The sequence below is a fragment of the Onychomys torridus genome, chromosome 4, assembly GCF_903995425.1.
Source record: "Onychomys torridus chromosome 4, mOncTor1.1, whole genome shotgun sequence".
Taxonomy (NCBI): Eukaryota; Metazoa; Chordata; class Mammalia; order Rodentia; family Cricetidae; genus Onychomys; species Onychomys torridus.
The window spans coordinates 88699753-88721300 of NC_050446.1; the positions used below are offsets into that span (position 1 = coordinate 88699753).

Genomic DNA, 21548 nt, shown 5'->3' on the forward strand with positions numbered 1-21548 from the left:
TTTTCAGGGAATTATAATTGAGATGAAAATAGCATAATTTCAAAGACAGGAAATGCAAAAACTCAGTATTTTAGTTGTGGCTTATTATATTTAAAGACTGTTGTAGAATATTGTTTTAAGATGCATTACATTTGTTTATGCTGTGGAATATATACTTAATGATGCAAAGATGTGTTGCATTCTTTTATGTTGCATTTGTTTAACTGTGAAGCTGAGTTACTTTGCCTGTCTAAAACACCTGATGATCTAATAAAGAGGTGAACGGCCAATAGTGAGGTAGGGGAAAGGATAGGCGGGGCTGGCAGGCAAAGAGAATAAATAGACAGAGAAATTTGGGAAGAGAGGAAGAAAGAACAAGAGAGAAGGAGAGGAGGATGCTAGGGGCCAGCCACTCAGCCAGCCCCGCAGTAAGAGTGAAAGTAAGATTTACAGACATAAAAGAAAGGTAAAAGCCCAAAGGCAAAAGGTAAATGAGATGATTTAAAGTTAAGTAATAAGCCAAGTTAAGGCTGGGCATTTATAATTAAGAATAAGTCTCCATGTGTGATTTTCTTGGGAGCTGGGTGGCAGGCTCCCTAAAAGAAAAAAAAAAAAAAACAACCAAAGGGAACAGTGAGAATTTGTTTTATTCTTATTTTATTTTAACTTTAAATAAAATTATAGAATCAGAATAGAAAAGAAAATGGTGTTAGACTGTTACACCTATAAAATGAATTCACTTAATAGTACAATATGGATACACTCGTATTAAGAAATAAAATCATAGTTATCAAAACAATGTCTATTTAAATAGACTATAATTCTTTACCAAAAATACCCTGGTTTTAGTAGTTAATGTGTCTCAATATGGTAATCTAAGTACTTTTCTGAATAGATCTTTCTACATTAGACAATATTAATAATACTATGTCAACTTATATGTTGCACTGTCCTCAATAATGTCTACTTAGGAATTTTACTTCTTATTCCAAAGAACTCCATCAGAGTTATTTCCACATTTGCTTGATTTTTGTTTTCTGTCCATTAGAAAGTGACCAGTAATTAGGGACCTCATGATGACTATCCATATGAGGTGTATTTCAGGTTGTTTTTACAAAACATTTCTTGGATAAGAGCCAGAGACCTCTAGGGATTGACGCTAATGTTCTTGAGAAGGCAATGGCCTAAGCCTCTCATTATTGTTATCTTTAAATCAGTCCAGGCTTCACTACAGGGGCATTATTAGTTGTGGATGTAATAGAAAGACTATCTGTCCTACCCCCCCCCAATATTCGGATGCAAAAGAGCTCTCAATCCTAGAGCACCAATCACTCTATAAATTATTAATAACATGCAAATGAATACCAATATAATTGAATTCTTAATTTTCTTACAGTTTCACGTATTTTTCTAAATTTTGCTTATACAGAAACATTTTACCATTCTACATGCAGTTTATATATAATTACTTTTGCTTACAAAGAATGTGTTTAAAATAAATATTTGCTAATATGGATCCCCTTAAATGTATTAAATTACCATCTAATTTTCAATAAATATGCAGTGTGTGTTCATGACTTTTTTCTTTTATTGAAAATAGATTATTTTCTCACAAAACATATCTTGATTACAAATTCTTCTCCCTCTACTCCTTCCAAGTTTTAGGAATTTCTAACTGGATATTACTCACAGAGAATTCTGATATTCAGGAATGTTTATAATTGAGGACTGAAGTTCAGAGTGAGATTAGCATCAACAAAATATAGTCTTCACTGGAATTTTTTATAAGTTTTTAAAATAATCAAGTCAATGTTTGAGTTCAAATTAAATACAAACCTTGGAAAGTAAGAATAGCTTGTGAGTTTTACTTGTTAGCTTTGCTGGAAGAGGGGACCACTTAACAGTAGTTCTGATACACACCTTAGTTTGTGCTAAAAGGATTCTATTATGTGGAACTATTTGAAGGTATATTAAAAATGAGAATTTGGTAATGTTCAAATCCATCTTATACAGTCAAATTAAAAAAAAATATTTAAGAAGTTACTTAATGACTAATGCATCTAGTCTAAAAGATACAATATTCTCCTTCTTAAAAATATAGTATCTATACTCAACACAATGTCAGTGTAATTGAAAACATCTTTGTGATTACATGTTTCTCATTTATTTTATGTAAAGCTACATTAAACACTTTGAGATGATTATGAAGAAGACAGAATAGCTCATGGACTCTTTAATGCAAACTTTATCCAAAGCCTTCAACTCATCTCATTCCTCAAGAGAGACATTACTTGTTTGGATTCATTCCATTTAGTGACTGTGATCCAGTGAATCCTAGGTTGTGAACACACACTGAATTCTTTTAGTTTATCTTCTCCAACAGTTAGCTATGCAATGCTGTCTCAGTGGACTCATGTTGTCTAATGTTGATATAATCAGTGATCTCAAGAAATAATAGATTAACAAAGAAGACAACAGTCCAGAGGATGGAGGACTCATTTCATTTCTAGCATGCTTTAACACGCAGGCATGAGATTATTCTAAGTCACTAACAAGATTTTCCCCAAACTTCAGGAGAAGATTTACTGTAAATCCTGCCATCTAACCATTCAATCACATCTTACAGACATTCCATGATGGGAGCTGGGTGGGTGAATAAACCCACAACAAGACCTAGGCACTGGATAACTCCATGCAGAATTAAGAAATTAATTAGGAGGAAGAACTATAATTTGCAGAGCTGACATCCATTTTACTTTAGTTGCATGTATCAATGAGAAACGATTACAATTCAATTAAAATATTCAATTTTATTACTTTACTGACTGACCTTGAAGTTAATGCGTGCTTTATTTAATTGCATCATCTATGAATAAATGTTAACCCTAAAATGTTATGCCCCGTTATTTTCAATGCATTTTTCAACATCTTAACTGAATTTTATCAGCTAATTTATTATCTACTGTCATGAAAGCAAGTGGAGGTTTATTTCTTCAGGACAACCCAATATATGCAGAGGGAAACATCACAAAGTAGTTGACAATGCTATTTTTAACAGGGTCAAAGGAAATGAATTTTGTTCCCATCTTAACTTTAGCAATGTACACTTTTAACTGAAAAATCACTACCGATATTAGAAAAGGCATACTCAGTCTGAGAAGCAATTTCTGGCCTGCCTATAATTTTCATTTAATCCATTGCAAACAGGAACTGAGAATCTGATATAACTTCACAATTAAAACACACACACACACACACACACACACACACACCACATAATCTCTTCCTGTCTCTGTCATGTTCACAAGTTACCAGAACAAGTAATCTCATTTTGTAAAGTTTATTTTTTTAAATAAATGTAACATTCACTTGTTCCTAGATATAAAACCTACACCAGCATAACATATTTGAGCATTTTGGAAAAATATTTGTTAAAAATGACAGATAGGTTAAAAAGGTAGTTATGTAATCTCTAAAATAAAAATGAGCTGACATGTGAAAGTGAATATTAGAGCAAAGACAGTATTTTAACATTTATACTTTCCATTTCTCTAATTAGGCCACCAAATTCTCAACTATCTTAGCCACTGTGTCAAGGCCTGTCTTAATATGAGTCTTCTTTTTTAAATCTATAAACTGAGATTTTTCAAATCAAGTTGACTCATTCTTATGGAATCACTTTAAAATCTATGGTATATATTAAATAAATAGCCAGTAAATCACATTGAGTATAATTATGCAGTTGTAGTTATCAATACTTACTAGGGATGGACAAAATTTTCCTCTTTTCTACTTTAAAACTATTGTGCAATTCTGAACATGTAAAGAACAAATAAAAAGTGAAAGATATGGGAACAACAGAAATGGGCTACTGGAAATATTTCTTTAAGAAAATTTGCCTAAGAGTTATTGTTTTAAACATGAGGATTACTGGAACCTGGAAGCCAGGTAAGGGTAGAGGTTGTGGGAAATCAAAGAGCTAAGCGCAAAGATGCATTAAGTAAATAAATAAATGCCAGGTCCTTATGTTTTTAGTTTTTACTGTGAGAGTTTCTTTCTGAATTACAGAAGACTGACAGATTCTAGCCGACTGTGGGAAGATCCAGTTCGACCTTTGATCCAATTTGAAATTTAGAAAGGACATTCTAGCTTCAGTCCACTTCCTTCCCTGGAAACATGAGTGACCTGGGCACACATGGTGTAAGTGAGGGAGGCTGTACTAGAACAAAAGCATTGCTAAGAAAGGAAGGGAACAAATTTGAGAGCAGCACACGGTAGGCAGGATACAGACAGTACTTGTAGTAGTAGCAATGTAGGTGAGAGAAAAAGTCTACATGATTCTCAGGCTTTCAGTATGGAGCAAGTTAGAAGATAATAGTACCAGCTACCATTATTTCAGATACAAAGCCACGAAACATATGCAAAATTTGGAAAGGAAATACAGGGTAAATATCCTTCTAGGAGAATGCTGCATTTTCCCAAGACTCACCAGAGAAGTCTAATTGGCATTGAGGTAAATGGGGTCAGAGCCCAGCAGAGAGGTCTGGACTAGAGATACAGAAATAGAAACAGAAGCTGTGAGATGAACTGACTGTAGGACAACATTCAATGTTAGTGAAAAAAAATACAGGAAAGAGCCTGAGGAATAGAGATTTTAATGATGACAGTAAGAATGAACAGCGTAAAATGCAAATGTGATCAAGTTATTTTCTCCTCCCTCCTTGCCAAATTTATTGAACTATATTTGACAGTTTAAAAACCATGTATCCTTATATATTCGATTTAGTAATTTCATATATGTATACACTTTTAAGTGTTCATCACATTCAAGCTAATTAACTTTCTATCACCTCACAAAACTAGTATTTATTTGGGGAGCGGGTACTAAAGAGTGAAACCAGGCTCTCCTGATGCTAGGCAAGTGTTCTACCATTGCCCTACATCTCCCAAGCCCTACTTAATGATTTTCAACATGATAAAAACCCTTACTCAACAAGGTATGTTGGTCCATAATCCTATATTCAAGAGTCTGAAACAGTAAGAGTCCCACAAATCTGAGGTTACCCTAGGCTAGATACTGAATTTGGGACCAGCCTGAACAACAAGGTGAGACACTTTCAACTGCTCCTCTGAAAAGTAAAGATTTACCCTCTGTAGCCTATGAGTCTACACAACTTTTATAGGTCAGTTAATAATAATATAAAGTTAAAACCATTACCCAAATAAAAACTGAAAGTTAACAAACTATAAAATCACTAGAAAGTTCAAGTACACAATGCAGTATTATTAGCTACAGTAATATGCTGTACACGGGTCCCCAGAATTTACTCATTTTGTAGAACTCACAATGCAAACCCTCCTTCCTTAAGTGTTTTGTACTCCCCCCCCCCCCACAACTTTCACATCTATAGATTCTACATATAAACAAGGTCATATAAACAAGGTCTTTCTCCTTTTTCCAGCACTGTTCATTGAAAATATTGTCTATTCTCTTATGTGTTACTGGCACCCTTGAAGAGTGGATCACAGAGGCATGGGTTTGCTTCTGGGTTCTTTGTTTCATACTCTGTTCCACAGGTCTATACGATTTTTAATGGTAACATCATATTGAAAGATAATATAAAATAAAAAGATGCTATAGATTTATATTTAGACTCATTAAGTATAATTCACAGCTTTATTACTGCTTACATTTGATGTAGCTATTGACCTGCTGTGCTTTCCTATGACTCTGGGGACTTTTTTCCACTTCTTTTTAAATAATAATAATATTAGTAATAATAATAATAATTATTATTCATTATTTTTTTACATTCCATGTTTTTCTTCCCTCCTCCACTCCCAATTCCTTTCCCAACTTCCCCCTTACTCCCATCCACTTGTGATACATTTAACTATTTAAAGATGTGTTCAATATGTTTTTGCTGGATTTGTTTAATTATGAAAAGATGTGTTGCTCTTTCACCTCACCTGCTTAAGGCACCTGAATGGTCTAATAAAAAGATGAATGGCTAGTAGTTAGGCAGAAGAGGGATAGGAGAGGCTGCTGGGCAGGGAGAATAAATAGGAGAAATCCAGGGTTGAGAAGAGGAGAGAAGCAGAAGAAGAATGGGGAAAGAGAGGTACACACCTAGGGCCAGAGCCAGGAAGCCACCAGCCAGACATAGAAACAGCAGCAAAGTAAGATATACAGAAAGGTAAAAAAGCCTGAGGCAAAAGGTAGAAAAAGAGACACAGGTTAATTTAAGTTTAAAAGAGCTAGCCAGAAAGGGGCCCAAGCTAGGCCAAGCATTCAAAACTAGTAAGTTTCCATGTCATGATTTGGGAGCTGGTTGGTGGCCTAAAAGAAAAAACCTGGTTCAATCCACTCCTCCTCCATTTCTATTAAAAAAAAAGAAGTAGGCCTCTGATGGACATCAACCAGAATGCCAATGGAGAATAAAGGTTGCACTGAATTTGCTCATTAACTTTGGATAATATGTACATTTTAACAATTTTAATTTTTGTAAATCATTAACATCAATTTTGTTTCTCTTTTTATTTTCAATTCCTTTTCCAGTTTTAAAAATAATTTTTAGTGACCCAAACTCTCATCTCTATGGTTGAGATGAGATTATTCCTATGTATTTTATTCATGTTTCCATTTTGAATGGGATTGTTTTCCTGATTTCATTATCTGATAGTTCACTATTTGTATGTAGAGATACAATTGCTTTTTAGTATGCTGATTTTTTGTGCTGATGTTTTATTGGGTAGTCAATCTTAACTTTTTGTTAAGTCTTTAGAGTTTTCTATGTTCTTGATCAGGATACCATTTACAAACAGAAATAATTTGGTTTGTTTATGACTTGGTGCTCTTTATTTCTTTTTCTCATTTAATTGCTTTGACTAAGATTACTAGTATTATGCTGACTAGACTTGGTAAGAGTAGGCAGCCTTACCTTGTATTGTGGTCTTGTTACACTTTTTCAAGATAAATATATGAGCACTAGCATTCAATCATGTACATTTCTTCACTATCCTACATTCCTCAATGGATTATGGAATATAGAATATGAAATTATAAGGGCTGTAGTTATGACTTGTACAGTATGAGAATAACTTGCTAGAAAATGAAGCACACATAAATGGAAAACACTGGTTACAGCCTACCTCAGAACTTTCCTTATGATATGTAAGACTTCACTTGCTTCTAGTTAGCTTAAGATGAGAGATTAACAATAAAATACCTTTTATATGTTAAGAGTCCTATACATGTTATAACACATTTTTGATCTACAGTTTTAATACATTATGTTATGATCTCAGCTAAAATGGGATAGTTCATTTTCAATCCCTCCAACTAAGGAATATTTATATTATGTATATTACACTGGTAAATTATCACATGTTATTTGAGCTCACTGCAAAGCTGTCTCTGGAAGCAGAGTCTTCCTGAAACATCTTATTTGTTCATTTAAACATTTTTGTCTCAAAGTGTTTTCCAAGGCCTCTGGAGATGGGCTGGCCTCATTGACTCTGTGGCAGAGAAAGAACAAAACAGCAAAACAGACAGAGTAAAAACACTGTATCCTTCACAAGTGCTTGAAGGTAAACCATTTCTAACAGATGTTCCTATTGTTTATCTCATGATATAAAAGTGCCTACAGTATAAAAGAAAATTGGAAGTTCATTCATGAAGATAAAGCTAAATTGGAAGTCCAGTTGAGTGCCTTGACATCCCCACTTGATTTCTGCTGGGTGTTTGTAAGCCTGATTTGATGTTGCTAACTTTCTACTGTTGACTGTTTTACTTGGAAGTCTTACGCAAGTGCTCATTCTGCTCTGCCCAACACTCTCGGGATTCCAGCTGAGTGCCTTGTCTACCTATATCTGCAGAATGCTTTGAGTACCCAATTTGATGATGTTCTGCTGTGAATCTACTACCTACTATCTATCTGTCATCTGTCTTGGCGTTTCTATTGCTGTGAAGAGACACCATGACCACAGCAATTCTTATAAAGAAAAACATGTAATTTGAGATGGCCTACAGGTTCAGGGGTTTAGTACATTATCATCACAATGGGAAGCATGGTGGCAAGCAGGCAGACATGGTGCTGGAGAAGGAGCTGAGAGTTCTTCATCTGAATTGGCAGGCAGCAGGAAGAGAGAGTGAGACACTGGGCCTAGCTTGAGCTTCTGAGACCTCAAAGCCCACCCTCAGTAACAGACTTCCTCTAAAAAGGCCCCACTTATTTCAACAAGACCAGGCCTCCTAATAGTGCCACTCACTATGGGACAATGGGAGCCGCTTTCATTCAAACCACCACACTACCTATCATGGATCATAGGAAATAGTAAACATACATTTTCGTATAGTCATTAAATAATAAGCTGTACACAAAAAAAGATGACTAGCTGACTTCTTTTAGAACAAGTTTTCAATTAACTACAATATATTATCATGGACATTGTTTACTATCTGACATATCTGTATGTGTGACACAGAGGGTTAGCTTTTAGAGTAGCATGCATTATTACAGGGTCCTTTCACTTTTTTTTTTTTTTTTAATTTTAAGAGGGATAACTATTGAGGGAGGTGAAGGATGACAGGTTTCAATTCTAAATTTTAAGGGCCGAGGGGGGTAGCATAGTTGGTAATGCACTTGCTCTGTATGATGAGTACCTGCAATTGATTCCCCAAACTCATATAAAAATGCGGGGCATGTTGGGGTTCACATCTAATTCAGTGTTGGGAGGTATAGACAGGAAGATATACGGGGCTCCCTTGTCAGGCAGTCTTGCCTAACTGGTCATATCTAGGCCAATGAAAGGCTGCTCCTCAAAGAAGGTGAATGGCCGTTCCTGAAGACGACACTGCAGTTCTTCTCCATCCTAAATACACATGCACGTAAATGAGCACACACACCCACATACAGCTATGTGCACACATACAGTTCATGTGCACATGAACACACACATATAATGTATGAATATTTAATAGACATTTCTTGAAATTTGTATATAGATGTACAAATATCCCTATATATACATATATAAATAAGATAAATATCCCTATATATCATATATTTGAAGATATATGTGCAAAGTACTTTGGGTATGGAATATCAATTTATTTAAAAAGTTCAAGGAACATATCCACATCAGAATCAGATATTGAAGGGTTTACTTTTGTTAAAAGAGCCTGCCTCACATGAAGGAACAATGAGCTAATATTAAAATAAATCAAATCAGCATTCCTTTTCCCTTCTGTTATAATTGGTAACTCCACTTATAAAACTAAGAAAACGATGCTTCTATTCAGAGACAGCCAGCTGTACGATTAGTTGTATTTGTATTTCAAACTGAAGATTATATAAAAAATACTTAAAAGTTGAGATATAATCCTTAATTTTGTTTCGTAAGTTGAAAATTATAAATAATTTATGATATAGCTGGGTATGGTAAAATTTTGAAGCTTAAAAATCTGTACTAAATTACTCTAAGTGAAGACAGAATATATTTAAATCACAATTAACTATACTTTAAATCATATTAAGTAATCTTTTTAACAAAATAATTATTTGAGCCAAGTTCAGGTATAAAAATTGTTAACTATAGAATATAAAAGAATAACATAACTTGATTTTAACCTTTGCTGTTAAGCATTCTTTCTAGAAAGCCTATTACAATGCATGATTTTAATTATGTCCGTTATTATCCAAATGAATGACAGAAGAGTACAATGAGAGGGAGCAATAATTAACATGCCATAGCATGGCTTATTTGGGCAGTTAGATGCAGAATCAGATTAAGTTAATGTATAGAACTACCACAAGTGAGTGTGCGTGGGAGTGGAACCTAGCAATTGGGAAGGCCACACAATTAAAGCACGTGGTCTAATTAGTATGGGCATCTCTTACTGTGAACCCAAAGGTGAGACTAAAAAGGGTACAGTAAATTTGGAAAGAAAATTCTAGTTAGTGGTCTTTTGAGAGAGAAGTAAAGAGTTTAAAAGCAATTCAAGCTACTTAAAAGAAATAGGAGGACAGTAGCTACCAGTGATTATGATTATGCATCATGGCATTATCTGAAAGGTCAGAGGAGAAGTCTGTGTATAGCCAAAAGAAAAACTGGAAACAGCTCCATAGAACTGCTCATGAATCTGTTGAAAGCGTCTACATCATCTTATAATATAGTATTTTAAAAATCAAATACCAGAGGTGTATGGTTGGGAAAAGAAGAACCTGAAATATAAAAAGGACAAAGAGTACAGGAAGCCAAAACAGGTGCAGGAGTGGAAGCACTGGGCTGCTTAGGACGAGGACTCAAGGCAGAGAGGAGGGTAGCAGGGCACTTCACTGGGGCTGTGTTGCACTGCCAGGCACAACTGCACAGCCTGTGGGGAAAGGACTACTCCAAGGGCACTTTGAGAAGAACTAGCAGAGCAGTAGCAAAGAGCAATATCCTAGGGGGAAAGAAGAGAGCAACTGGAGAAATTCCACAGCAATAAATCACCATGGCCAGATGGTGTTCAACTGAGAGTTTCTAAAGGAAATAAAGTGTGACATGGCTGAGCATCCGAAAACCAGCAACTGTTTCTGAACAGTGCTGTTTTGCTAATATGAAGGCTTTTTTTTTTTTTTTTTTTTTGGAGAGAGCAACAATAAAATGAAGATTTATTGACGTATAGATGAGAAGCTCTTGTGTTGATAATGGAGAAACTGATAGAGTCTAATTAAGAATAGCTTCCTTCTACATCAGGGTAAGGTTAACTGGTTGAGGTCAAATAACCTACTGAGTCTATAAAGAGAACACTGTTTCTCTCCATCCTATTAAACTTATCAGGAAATGTCAATAAAATACAAGATAGAAGTAAAACAGTAAATGTAATTTATTTGGGAATTACATGAAGCTTTTAACAAGGTCACATGAGACTGTTGGGGGAAATAAATAAGCACAATCTTCAGGAAGAGAGGCCACAGGAGAAACTTCAGCCATTAATTGTAAAACTTGCTAAGTAAGGAAAACAAGGTTTCAGGGACAATTTCTCTTTTGTTCCCTAGCATTGGGTCATAGGTATCTTTTAACATTAGCTAAAAGGGTGAAAAACTTGAAGTGTATATTCAAAATCTGACGAAAGAAATGGAGGTCACTGGCAACACAGATTTCCTTCCTACTACGAAAAGAAGAATCTTAGCAGGGCCAAGAGGCTTGGTGATAGTGTGGAAGGAAGCTGGGCTCCCAAATCCAGGAAGTAAACAAAAGTCCATCAGGCACCAGAGGGAAAGAAGCAGATAACAAAGTTTATATTGGTGAACTAGAATCTGAAAGCCCCAATTCACTCTAAGTTTCTTATCAGTATGCTGAGTATAATCAACAGATTTAAAAGAGAACTAACAAGCACTGCTGTTAGTACTGTCAGACTGATTTTACATATCAAATTAGGACTGTCTCCCTCAATGGGCTCAGTTTCTACAGTATATTTACTGAATAATACACACTTATTTGCCCATGACCAGGTTATTTAAATAATTCTGTAGAACTATCTTCATTGCCAATAGTATAGTACTCAAAAGTTAAAAAAGGGAAGCCAGTAGTATAGTATTCAAAAGTTACAAAAGGGAAGCCAGTGTATAGTACTCAAAAGTTAGTTACAAAAGGGAAGTCAGTGTATAGTACTCAAAAGTTAGTTACAAAAGGGAAGCCAGTGTATAGTACTCAAAAGTTAGTTACAAAAGGGAAGTCAGTGTATAGTACTCAAAAGTTAGTTACAAAAGGGAAGTCAGTGTATAGTACTCAAAAGTTAGGTTACAAAAAGGGATGTCAGTGTATAGTACTCAAAAGTTAGTTACAAAAGGGAAGTCAGTGTATAGTACTCAAAAGTTAGTTACAAAAGGGAAGCCAGTGTATAGTACTCAAAGTTAGTTACAAAAGGGAAGTCAGTGTATAGTACTCAAAAGTTAGTTACAAAAGGGAAGCCAGTGTATAGTACTCAAAAGTTAGTTACAAAAGGGAAGCCAGTGTATAGTACTCAAAAGTTAGTTACAAAAGGGAAGCCAGTGTATAGTACTCAAAAGTTAGTTACAAAAGGGAAGCCAGTGTATAGTACGCAAAAGTTACAAAAAGGAAGCCAGTAGTCTTCATCCTTCAGTTGACCAACTTCTGTTTACTGTTTCTGTCTCAAGAAGGAGCACAATTATGGAGGGAAAAAACAAGGGCCAGAAGTAGAAATCTGAAATCCATTAAAAAAAAAAAAAGCTTATATGACTGCACCAAATGTTAGAAAGCTCCCAGAACAAACCACGACTTCTCTCACCTGTAACTTTTCCTTGCTCTTAGCACTGTCCTGCGAAGCCACAAAAAGGACCAACAGCTTTTCAAATATTGTAGATTGCTATTAAAAGTTCTTATTCTCTTTGGCACAGTAAACTGCTGCCTCCATCTCAGACCAAACACACAAATCCTTCAATAGTGCTCATCCGGGACCATTGCTGTCCTTCCATTGTTATGGAAACTCTGCTCACTGAATTACAGTTGTTTCTCTGTACCATTTTCAAAACAGTCACACTTTTGGAAGAAGCAATTTCAAATCATGGTAAGGAAATACAGAAAAAAAACCTTAATGTTTGTTTTCATGTTAATACTTTCTGGAAAATTCTATTGCTAATGTATTGTTATCTCTGTGTTTAGGGTGGTGTTTTTTAATATTAATAACTTCTGAAAAGACCCAACTGTTTATATCATCTTGCCCCTACATTACTAGACCAGTAAACTTAAAGGTAACTACTACACATAAAACACAATACTCAACATTAACTTATTAATTCCACACTGCCAATGTGCCTAGCCTCTTTGCCACCTCAAAGAACAATTGTCACAAATTAACATAATGCAGAAAACTGCTAACGATGTTTCTCAATGGCTAGCAGTTAACAGCATCTATTTCACAATATATATATGTACACACACACACACACACACACACACACACACACACACACACACCCCTGTTGCACTCTCTCTGGGCAGGTGCAGTAGCTAGGTTTACCCAATGAATATGAATCAAGACTGATTCTATTATAAAAAGTATTAGAATCTCAACAACCTCTAAGCCATCAACAATTTAAAAGGCATGAGATTCAAGCACACATTCAAATAACTGTTGAAAAAGCAAGAAGGGTTATATAAAGATATAATGATGTCAGTATCATAGGGCCTTCCACAGTTGACACTGACTTCCTATAAAGTTCCTATTATGTCCATTTGTGTAAGTTACTGGCTCCTTTGTTTTATATGTTTTAGGTAAAACAGTCTGATCTCACATAGGATAATGTCACTGAAAAGTATAAGCACATTAAATCACATTTTCAGTAGCAGTAGAATGTAATCTGGGGCTGGCTCAGCTGTTAAAAGCTAGGCTCACAACTAAAAATATAAGAATGCAATCTGAAATATTTTCCTGTATGTAAATTTAATAAATTACAACTATAAAGCCAAAATAGTCACTTTACAGGAGTTGGAGACTATTGGAGAAAAGAACAAAACCTCATCACCATGTGTTTAGGGTTAGGGATTAATATTTTATTTTGGAACTGACTCTAAGAGTAAGTTAACCCTCTTAATTTGGAAATGAACTGAAAGTGATCACAAATAATATTTCAAACTTGTTCAAAATTTTCAGATCTCTTCAAATATGTTGTTGCTTATGTGAAAGGGGAATGTTCTCAGCGAAAGAGAATTAGGGGAAGAGACATAAGTAGTCTGCATTCCTGGATGCTGGCAAATGTAGAAGGCAGACCTGAACATTACACACTACCTATGACCAGTCCTTCCTTCTTCCTGTCTGCAGTCCATTGTGTGCTAAAGCCAACAGCAGTGGAAATTTACCTAAAGATAAACAGGAAACCTTTACTTTAACTTTCTTTTTTGCTACCTGATATGTTAAACAACCTTCATACTTAAAAAAAAAAAAAATGCAATTATGAAGCATAGCTGAATGACCCCAGAGCACACTGGCACCATTCAATTTGCTTGTGCCTAATTACACCTGCCCAAGGCAGGTGAGAAATGCATTCTGATAAGATTTTTTTTTTTAATACTGGTGCTAAAAAAGAAATGAAATGAAATCAGTGATTTCCAATCCAATTACTATCTAAAACTATTGTTGTATTTGCTCTTTAAGACCTTTATAAAGCTGGGCTTTGTGAAACATCATTATAATTAGTGTCTGATGGAAACACTTCCTTCTAAAAACCCACTGTAACCAATGTAAGCCATTACCAATGTCAATTACAAATGTATTTTTTACATCTTTCAAGTTTAACATTTTAAAGCTAGTTTAAAATGTTAAGATTCAGAAATAGGAACCCTGCTTACAGTTTCCTAGAACAGAGAACTGTATCTTATTGGAAATATCCTTAGCAACACAAGTAAGATTGTGAGGCTGGCAAGTACAGAAAGCATTGAAGTACTGAAGTACAAAAGCCCCAAGGTTTCTCCACAGTTTAGGGAATGACTTTTATAGATGTATCAAAAAAGATCGCTCATCTATAGTAAATTAATAAACAAAAGAGGACAGAATAGAAAAAAACAATAAGAAATGTACTTTTCTTGGACAGCCTCTCTAGGAGATCCCAATGGGCAGGACCCAGACCACAGTCACAATCAAAAGGAAAATCTGAGATGCTACAAGGAATGATAGCCAGAACTATAACTAAACCTTTAGAAAATCTATAGATTACCTACATAAAACGGGTAGCAATAATCAAAATAATATCAAGCCAATAGTGACATTTAAAACAAAACAATGTAGTATGTAGCTTTAATCCCAGGACCAGGGAGGTGACTATGAATTCAGAGACAGCCTGACCCAGTTATTAAGACCTGGTAACAAACAAGTAAGCTATCTAGCAAGCAAACAAACACACAAGCATATGACACTCCACTCCCCCACATAGAACTGACATAAAAACATTATTAAAATATAAACATTTCTAATACATAGCATATAAATCATGAGGCAGGTGAGTCAAAATATGTCAAGGCTTGTGCTAGGTAAAATATAGTTATGATGATGATAAATGCTGTGATCTCCATAGTACCATGAAAATAGATTTCAAATGAAAGAAAAATTAGTCATACAGAGGAAAGGCATTTCTCACCAGCAAAGCTACATTGAAGAATATTAACGTGAGTTATTGAGGCAGTAGGAAGCTATCCTAGAGTTAAACAAGTACATTAAAGGAGAATAAAGTACAGTGAGAGGGAGAACACAGGTCATATACATAAATGTTTAGAAAGAAAATAATACACTGTAAAGACAGACACGTGTAGATTAAAGTGAAAGGTAACTATAACAAGTCCAGGAAAGAATGAAAGTTAATGTACAGTAACCACTAGACAAGAATGAAAATAATATTTTATTAGTCAGCTAATAAATATAATAATGGAAGCAGATTAATAAAAGTCAAGAAAAAGGTGGAAAATCATATCAAATACCTTTTATAATTCAGATAAACATAACTTGACTATATAAATCCACATCCAATTGAAATCAACAAACAAAAGGTCAACTACAGAATCCTTCCAAGATTAGTGTAGAACAGAAGACAGCTGAGGACAAAGTAAACCATGAAAACCCCAACAGAAGGCTCGTTCAGTCAACACTGTCAGGAAACTTTGAAAACTAAGAGCTATTTTATAAAACCAACAGAGTTTCTACAGGGACAGTCTCCCACAAAATAAATCCATGTGCAATTAATAGTAGGTTGGTCTTTGTCTTGTTCTACACAGGAGCTCACTTTGTAGCTCTGGCTTGGCTGAACTTACTATAGACTAGGCTTATCCCTATAATCTTCAACATTTAGAAATCATCAAAATGCCCAACAGTCCAATTAAGAAATGGGCTAAGAAATTAAGAATTCTCAACAGAGGAAGTTCAAATGGCTGAAAGAGATTTAAGGAATTGCTCAACATCCCTAATTATCCAGGAAATGCAAATCAAAATGACTCTGAGATACCACCTTACACCTATCAGAATGGCTAAGATGAAAAACACTGAAGACAGCTTATGCTGGAGAGAATGTGAAGCAAGGGAACTCTCCTCCACTGCTGGTGGGGATGCAAGCTTGTATAGCCACTTTGGAAATCCATATGCCCTTCAACTGAAGAATGGATAAAGAAAATGTGGTACATATACACAATGGAGTACTACTCAGCAGAGAAAAACAATGACATCATGAGGTTTGCAGGCAAATGGATGGATCTAGAAAAAAAATCAACCTGAGTGAGGTAACCCAGACTCAAAAAGACAAACATGGTATGTACTCACTCATAGGAGGATACTACATGTAAAACAAAGATGACTAGACTGCTACACAACTCCAGGGATGCTACCTAGAAAACAGGACCCTAAGAAAGACACAGGGATCGCCCAATGACAGAGAAATGGATGAGATCTACATGAACAACCTGGATGACAGTGGGAGTAATGAAGGGCAAGATTTGAGGGAAAGAAAGCTTAGGGGAACAGGAGATCCCAGCTGGATCAAGAACAGAAAGGGAGAACAAGGAATAACAGACCACAATAAATGAAGACCACGTGAGAACAGGAAGAAGCAAAATGCTAGAGAGGCCTCCAGAAATCCACAATGATACCTCCACTGTAGACTACTGGCAATGGTCGAGAGAAAGCCCGAACTTACGTAGTCTGGTGATCAGATGGCCAAACACCCTAACTGTCGTGCTAGAACTCTCATCCAATAACTGATGGAAGTGGATGCAGAGATCCTTGGCCAGGCTCCAGGTGGACCTCCAGGAGTCCAATTGTTGAGAAAAAGGAGGGATTGTAAGATTGTGAATTGTTGAGACAAAGATTGGAAAAAGCACAGGGACAAAAAGCCAAACTAATGGAAACACATGAATTATGAACCAAAAGCTGTGGAGCCCCCAACTGGATCAGGCCTTCTGGATAAGTGAGGCAATTGAATAGCTTGAACTGTTTGGGAGGCACCCAGGCAGTGTGACCTGGACCTGTCTTTAGTGCATGAGCTGACTATTTTGAACCTTGGACTTACACAGGGACACTTTGCTCAGCCTGGAAGGAGGGGTATGGACTTGCTTGTACTGAATCTACCAGGTTGAGCTGAATCCCCATGGAAGTTTTTGCCCTGGAGGAGATGGGATTGGGGGGGGGGCGCCTCGGGGGAAGGGGGGGGCAGGAGACAGGGGAACCCATGGCTGATACGAAAATTAAAACACAAATATCTGTATAAAAAATAAAATAAAATTTGAAATAAAAAGGAAGTTATTTTAGAAACACATTTTTAAAAAGAAAAACAGTTTAGCTAAGAGAAATAAACATTGATAAAGTCTAAACTAACAGAGAAAAAGAATCTCTAATGAAAGTTTACCCCCAAGGAAATTTCTATGTCCAGATGGCTTAAGTAACAAACACTTTGGAACATTTAGGGAGAATTACTACTAATCTCAAAGAAAATCTTTCAGACAATAGAAAAAGAGGAAGCACGTCAAATGTTGTGTTATAAAACTGTATTACCCACACCTGTCACTACTATGAAAGAAAATTCTAGATCAGTCTTCTTATAAATATGAATGGAAAAGTCCTAAATAGGGCCAAGCAAACGAATCAAGCAATACATAGAGAAGTTGACTCATTAGAGCCATTATCATGGGTCCCAGCAGTGTACACAAGGTGACCCTAACATTTACAAAAAAGGGGAATTATAGAATCACTCTTTATTTCCTAACAATGCTCTCTGAGGAAAATTACCATAGTTTTGTAGAGATGTGCAAAAGAATGGTCACAAATTGTCTGATCAACAAAATGAGAATTTAGATTTAAGACTCCTTGAAAGTGAGTAGGTAAACGACTGCTTTAATGAACAGTTTGATATTGTATGTCTATTTTTTAGATTAATTACTTTCTTTTTTATTAAGAAACATTTTTTATTCATTTTACATGCCAATCAAAGATTCTCCTCTTCCCTCCTCCCGCCCTTCCAGCCTCCCCTTCCCAACCTATCCCCCATTCCCTCCTACAAGAAGGTAAGGCTTCCTGTGGTGAGATACATTTGGTGGAGGCCTAAGTCCTTCCCCCTGCCTCAAGGCTGTGTGAGGTCCCATCATAGGTAGCAGGCTCCAAAAAGCCTGATCATGCACCAAGGATGGATTCTGATCCTACCTCCAGGGGGCACATGTTTTAAAACAGCAAATATGTAGTTTCTTAGTGCTGTGAAATGACATGTACCAAATACAACTGTGTTAAGGACAGCTTGCTGTTATGAACTCCTGAGCACCTAGACCAGGTCCATTCAGAAAGCACAGCAAAGAAACTTCAGGTGACTTTATAGACCAGACATTTACATTCCTCCCTGAACTGCTCAGTATTTCTCTTTTGGTACTCCAAGAGTTATGGAGGGGACAAAAGTTGTTTTTCCAGATTCCAGGTCCACAATATTTGGCTCAATGCTTTTTGTTTCACAACATTATTTCACATAGTCTTTTCATCAAAAGCAATTAAATGAAATTGAATTTATAGTACATCATAATAGCAAAAGTCTCAGTAAGAATTATTAAAATCTTGCACATGCATTTTGTCCACTAGGGGCTATGCCCCTGCACTGGCAAGGACCTCTGTACCAAAACAACTGATGAAAAAAGTTCAGATAAAAGTGGGCAAGGAAAAAGAACATGGAATCGTTATGCAATCATGAAGGCTAAAGGTATGAAGTTCCTATGGACAGAGGCAGCGATTTCTTACACACACTCTCAAACGATGGATTTACAAAAATGAATCTATACCAAAACGTATAAGCTTTCTGTTTCAAAGTGTACCATCAGAGAGTGAAGAAAAAACTGGAGGATACAAACAGCACTGCTGTAATAGTGCAAAATGGAAACGACTAGTTCAGTGTCAACTACTAAGACAGTTAAGTTATATTATTATATGGAACATCTTGTCATGAGAATGGACAAAACACTATTGTCTCCAAAGTGTGGATGACTCATCAACCACATTTTCAACCAAAGAACTCACAGAACGAAAGGATACAATATCCTTTTGTTTATAAAACATTACAAATCCACTATGAGGATGTGACTCGGTTACGGCAGTAGCTTAGCATGTGGGAGACCCACCCTCCCTTCCTTCCCTTCAAAAGTTTTAAGATTAAAAGTAAGAAAAACTAACACAATTAGGTGTGAGGGGATTTGCTAACTTTGGGAGAACAAGTATCATAGAGAACAATAATAATACTATTTAAATTAGGGAGTTTGGTTCAGTTGTATTATGTTTGATCAAAGTAATACTTAGCATTGATGTATTTTTGTATTTGTTATACTTCAATAAAATTTCTTAAAGAATACAACATGAATACAACTACATTATATACATGGAAAAAATCTCTTACACAAAACGCAAAGCAAAAAAGGTATGCTACAGATCAATATGTAGAAAAAGATGCAATTCATATAATAGCAAACAAGAGAGCAAAGTATATCTATAACTATGTTAATAAAAATTCTGAGAGATGATCAATTATCACTTACATTAGTAGCTATGGGAAAGGGGATGGTGAGCTAGAGAAATGAAAACAAAATACGTAGACACCTTTCCTTTGAAGATGTATGATGTACTAAGAATTTATACAATTCTGTACTGCCCATCTGTTCTGCTTCCTGACATGACCTCCAGTTCCCTGCTCCTGTTGACATGCCTGCCCTCTGCTGCCATGATGTCCCTCTATGACAGACTCTTACAATAGGTGCTGTTTCTTCCACAGCTTCTTTTCCATCATAGTGTTTTAATGCAGCAACAGAAACTTGGCAAATATAGACCCCAAGATTATACAGGGTACTTATTGGGAATATCTTATATGTCCATGTAGAACTGAGTCTTTCTACCATGGGACCATTCTGCAGAAAATGGACTTTTTTTAAGCATAAAAGAGTTTTATTTATTTTTTCAGATAATTTTAATGAATGAAAGTGGATAAGAAACCTATACTGTATCATGTATATGCTTCTATGAATTCAAAGGGACTGTAACCCCTCAGGAAAGTTTTCTTCAATAGTGTTAGAATAAATTTCACACATGCATACCTTCAAGTAGTAAACAGAAATCACATGCTGTACATATTAAAATCAGATCTAAATTTTTGTTATGTAGACACACAAGACAAATAAATTAATTCAGTTGTATTTTTAACCAAAGGTTTAAAAGCATTAACTCACCACTTCTATTCCCTTAATGAGAAGCCCAAACTAAATAAAGGCACACAACACTAGTTATATATTATCATAAAGGAGCAATGTTAAATTCTATGGCTCTGTCCTTCCAATGAGGTCCTAATACAGTGTAAGATCTAGTAGTAAAAGAGACACATTATCTTCCAGCATGGCATGGGATAAGCACAGCACTGTATCATCTTAGAAAATCCAGGAGACTTTAAGAATCCTGGAAAGAAACAGAGCACACTCTGTACAGCTTCACACAGAACCGCACCAGTAAATATAGCTCCAGTGCAAATTTTAATGGAAGAGATGGCCAGCAGACATTTTTCTCATAAAAGTGAAAATCTTGTCAATCCTTCTAAAGAGAGTGGCTGTCCATTCACTAACCAAGCCCTTTATACTTTAACTTCAGCAAAAAGAGCAGAGCAATGTTTATGAAGAAATGTTAAGTGCTGCATACTCTTCACCCGTTGTTTTTTTTGAGCTGAGGATCGAACCCAGGGCCTTGCGCTTGCTAGGCAAGCACTCTAGCACTAAGCTAAATTCCCAACCCACCCTTTCTTAAATGCTATATGAAAATATGAATTTGTTCATGAAATCATCTCAGAGATTGGTAAAGTGAACACTTTGAAGTATGATAAACAGTTTAGGCTTTGCTACCCAGAACCTTCATTGCATTCTCTGTAAAGGGTTCATGGATTAAATACATTGGCCTTAAACATGTCTCAAAAATGAAAACAAAGATATAAAATCAAAACAACAAACTTACTGTGTACATACATATCAAAGAAAACTCTCAGATCTGATTTTTTTATGATCCTTGACAAAAAATAATTCTCTTTTAAAAATAACACAGAGAAAGGCATTCTGTTTTAATATTCATAATGATAAAACACAAGGTAAATATTTGGTGCTAATTATGTATCTTAAGACGCTTCCAAAAAAATAAACACCAAACAAACCACCTCCAACAATTCCTATATATTCTGTTCTACATTAATCTTAATTCCCAGTTATACAGAAACTTGGAAAACTACAATATCATTTTTTTTATCATCAAGTATATACTTAAAATGAGATGTTCACTGCTGTGGATATCGCTCTATACAAATAAAATGCTGTTTGGCCAGTGGCTAGACAGGAAGTATAGGCGGGACAAGAGAGAAGAGAATTCTGGGAAGTAGAAGGCTGGAGAGACACCTCCAGCCGCCGCCATGAAAAAGCAACATATAAAGACACTGGTAAGCCACAAGCCATGTGGCAAAGTATAGATTAATATAGAAATGGGTTAATTTAAGATAGAAGAAGTAGATAACAAGCAGCCTGCCACGGCC

The 21548-nt window shown here is 35.7% G+C and overlaps 1 protein-coding gene across 1 annotated transcript in view; it reads right to left on the minus strand.

Annotated features, from left to right (window-relative positions):
• The window catches only part of Dph6 (diphthamine biosynthesis 6), a 122098-nt gene that overhangs the window by 20330 nt on the left and 80220 nt on the right, over positions 1–21548 (minus strand). The gene's annotated exons all lie outside the window — the stretch shown is intronic.